Genomic DNA, 4,099 nt, shown 5'->3' with positions numbered 1-4,099 from the left:
GACAGATAACTTTGCAATCAGTGCAGGAGGGTCAAGAGAGTATATTATGGACCTTGGTCTATACAAACCTGTTAATGGTGACTATGTGATATCAAGGTTTACAGCCTTTCCAAATACTAAATTTCACAGTGCCTCCTTATAAGGAGCAATGTAAACAGAGCATCATTGCTATTGCCACACCTTTCTTTTATAACAACAGACCAAAGTCCATGCACATTATGCCAATTATATAACTGATTAGACTATACAAACATTCTAGTTTTGATCTTCTTTACATTAAATATGAAAAAATCAAATCATATCTAAAACAAATGGTGTTTGAATGGCATATAGCTAACCAGATTAGACACTGACAGCAAATCAAATGTTTGAAAGTCACCAGTGTGGTGGTTTAAATCTTAACGTGCACTAGCTCATGAGATGTAATGATGTATTAGGTGTACTTGCCAATGAGTTATACCAGTTGATATGACTTCATAGCAAAGACAGCACGATCACATGATTTCACAACTTTCCACACAACGACCTTGACAGGGTTGAAATGGTTTGAGGTCCATCTGGTTGCATTTTACGTTCATCCTCTTAGAACAGAGGTGGGCAAACTAAGGCCCGGGGGGAAAATTCGGCCCAATGGACTAATTAATCCGGCCCACAGAGCATTCATAAAATAGGGCAATTTCTCATTAAAGGTGCTCTAAGCAATGTTGGGTAACATCACTTCGGTTGATGTTCAAACAAAACAGAGAGCTGGCTCGCCCCTCCCTCCCCCTCCCTCCCGTGCAACTGAAATTCTCCTCAACGTGCGTCTCGTCGGTGAATGGCTGGAAAAGTTTATGTTTCATGGACCAGGCTGTTTTTGCTGCCGTTTTTGAAGCCTAGGCTGTCTACAGAGGCCGCATTTAAAAAGAAAAGTGTATTCAGGAGACCGACAGCTAGTAGATTGTGAGGAGATGTTTGCTGTATGTGACAAAAAATGTTTCAGCTTAGAAACCATTAGAGCACCTTTAAGTGAGGTTGTAGGCCTGATTTATTGTAAAATGTTGTCGTATTCATGAAACCCCCTGCTTCTTCACCCAGCAAAAAAGTGGGGCTACTGGTTTGAGATTAGCACCCAATTTACAGGCTCATCTAAATATTTTTCCTGACAATATGCTGACATAGAAGATTGTTAGTTATAAAGCCCAACCCCCATCTACTAATAGCCCGTGCCACCCAGCCGTCAATCCATATCTTAAACCCAATGTAGCCCTTTAGCCAAAATAATTGCCCACCCCTGTCTTAGAACAATCATGTTAGTAATGTATTTTCTTTTTTAATCAGTGATAACAAATATTCGTTATAACTTAAAATACCAAAAATATGTCTGTCATGTTTATGCATTCTGTGTATGACTTCAACCTTGCATTGATGATGAAATCTAAGTTAGTGTTTCTCATAAATGTGACATCTGGTGTGACAACACCAGAGATCCCAGATGTATCATCAGACTGAGACTAACACTGAATCTGTTGGCAAACCACTTTACTGATACATCACTTCATATCAATTTCACAATGCCTTTGGAAAAGACACAAATGTCAGACGATATTCTGTCACATCCTAAAATAACTTGCAGAGACATTTCAACTTAGCCCTTTTCAGTGACCTCTGTCACAAGAAAGTGACATTTCATCATATTTGATCAGAAATACTGACTCCAATCCAGTTTTACTTCCCTAAAGATAATATCATATCACCATAAATATAAATGTCAAAGAGAAGAGAAATCAAGTATGATGCATCTAAACTATATGGACGAAGCTTAAATATGCATAACCCAGCGTCGCTATGTATTCACGCACTGCTGACATGAACAGACTTTTTCAAATTTTGTCCAGCCTCATTAACATGCGTCTTTTAAATTTAATTCAATCACACTTTCTGAAAGAACAGAGATGCCCAAACCATCTCAGCCTATAACAATGAGAAATTAGAGATGGATGTATAATGCCTTTTTGTGTCTAGCTCCCACTGCCTTATCATTGTATAGTTCTGTGAGGACTTAAGATAGTTTGTTGGTTTGTGGTACATTGATGTATATTGCAGTGTAGTCCACATGAAGTGATTGAACAGAGTTCATATTCCTGGGCTTCTACACTCATTTGGAATCATAATCAACTCACACTTGAAAAAAATAAATATACAAGAGATACCATACAGTAGGCTAGAAACAGCAGAAAATGATGTTGATTGGCGGAATCCCTTTTCTACACACACACACACACACACACACATATATATAATAAAATAAGGATGATATTTATGGAAATGCCAAATAGAACGATTTTGTGACAGAGTTGGAGAAAATTGCCCAGCTGACTCCAAAACTTGAAGAGTGTTTGAACAAAACACATATCAGTTATATTAGCTATGATACTTAAGCTTTCTTTGACAACTTTTCTTTGACCACTTGTCAGAGAGAAGTAATATTTTGCTAAAATTAGATCAAGTCTCAATTGATGGCAAAACGTTGCTACTGGAGCTCACCGATTAGCCTAATCTGCCAGTCAAGACCATGGTATATTGATTTATAGAATGATGTAGGTCCAGATAAAATAATGAGATGTGATTTTGGTTTTGAATGGACAAAACTAAATTATGATAGTCTAGCATGAACTTTTAACAGGTTAACAGGTTATTGGGTTAACAGGTTGTGTGCAGCACTGCGCTCTCCTTTTAACAAGCAAACACAAATAACTGGTGATAAAGAAACTGTGTTGATTTTGCTTTATGAATCTCAGGAAATTGTTTGAAGTGGTGCACCAGATCAAGTTCAGAGAATGCTGAGTCATCCGACTGTGATTTTCAAGTCAACAGTATAACCATTAAAACTTAAGCCTAAATGAAAGTGCGGCGCATGTCGTCGGGACTAGCAGAGTTTCAAACTGTTAACAGCTTTAAAATGACACTTGACAAAAAATAAGCATCTTAGTATTGTATAAGTATAAGTATAAGTAGTCTGATTTCTGGTTAAAATCAAAAGTCATACTCGGTTAACTGTATATTCTGACTGAACATCAATGATGCGGCTACATTAATGACATGCACGTACCTGAGACGACGTCTGGATTTTGTCTGTTGTAATTGCTATAAAGCATGTTTAACTGCGTACTTCGTTAGAAAACACAAGTGCAGTTCGGTGGAGTTTTGTGTTCTATGGGAACTGAATGAATGCTCTGCAAAGTGACATAAACTCACTTCACTGTGGTCACCTTCAAATAAAACCTTTAAAAAACACTGACCTGAAGTAGTCCTTTCGATTACGCTTCCTTTTGTCTCTTCCTGGCGTTTGTTACAGTTGATTCCTTTCCTGACAAATTATTTATTTTCTGATTAGAAGATGATTGTGCAAAAACCGTGTATTGCACTTATCTGGTGACAGAAGTGACTGCCCCTTAATTCAAAAGCAACTGAAGTGCGAGCAACTGTGATATGACAGCCAACACCGTGATGCTGCAGACACATTTTGTATAGGCTATCGTGACTCCCCTCCCATTGGAACACCTACGGGAATGACATGGAATGACCAGAGCGGAAAAGCGCGAATGGGGTTTGATATCATGTGAAATATGATTACGAAGTGCTAACTCAGCCCAGCGCTCCGTATAGACTAGTTGTCACGTTATCAGAAAAAAGCAAAAGACGGCAGAAACTTCCAAGGTCTGTAACAGATTTGGTGATAGGTAGGCTATTTCTGCGCAAAATTGCTTCATTCTTCTTCTTGCATCTAAAAAAGTGTTTGCCTTTAGTGTTTGCCATATAGAGACAAAAGACAATATGTAGCCTAATAAACTTTATGAGAAAACATTAAGTGTTGCTTGATATAGCCTAATGAAGCCCATCAGACGTAGGCCTTTATTTATATTTTTGTAGCCTATTATTTTCCTACGTGGTTAATATCAAAACATTAGCAGTGCAGTGTGTATTGGAGGACGAATATTTAACACATTTTGAAGCCAACGCATTTTTCAAAAGTATGGATTAGCCACTAAAACTTTTGTGACTTTCACTCATTTAAATATCTAAAGACAGGTCAATATAGCCTAGCTATTAGGCCTTA

At 37.8% G+C, this 4,099-nt stretch overlaps 1 protein-coding gene across 1 annotated transcript in view; it reads right to left on the bottom strand.

Annotated features, from left to right (window-relative positions):
• Positions 1–3,487, bottom strand: part of pparg (peroxisome proliferator-activated receptor gamma) — a 25,565-nt gene extending 22,078 nt beyond the window's left edge. Inside the window, exon 1 of the mRNA XM_076269040.1 lies at positions 3,282–3,487. The gene's annotated coding sequence lies outside the window, so the exon portion shown is untranslated. The remainder of the gene's footprint in view (positions 1–3,281) is intronic.
• Between the last annotated feature and the right edge of the window lie 612 nt (positions 3,488–4,099).

This window comes from Alosa pseudoharengus, unplaced genomic scaffold (genome assembly GCF_046254945.1).
Source record: "Alosa pseudoharengus isolate Yale_2024_CS ecotype anadromous, Long Island Sound unplaced genomic scaffold, YU_APseudo_1.1 YU_APseudo_1.1_scf_5, whole genome shotgun sequence".
In the NCBI taxonomy this organism is placed as follows: Eukaryota; Metazoa; Chordata; class Actinopteri; order Clupeiformes; family Clupeidae; genus Alosa; species Alosa pseudoharengus.
The sequence above is the reverse complement of the archived record's forward strand: the minus strand, read 5'-3'. Positions and strand labels throughout refer to the sequence as shown.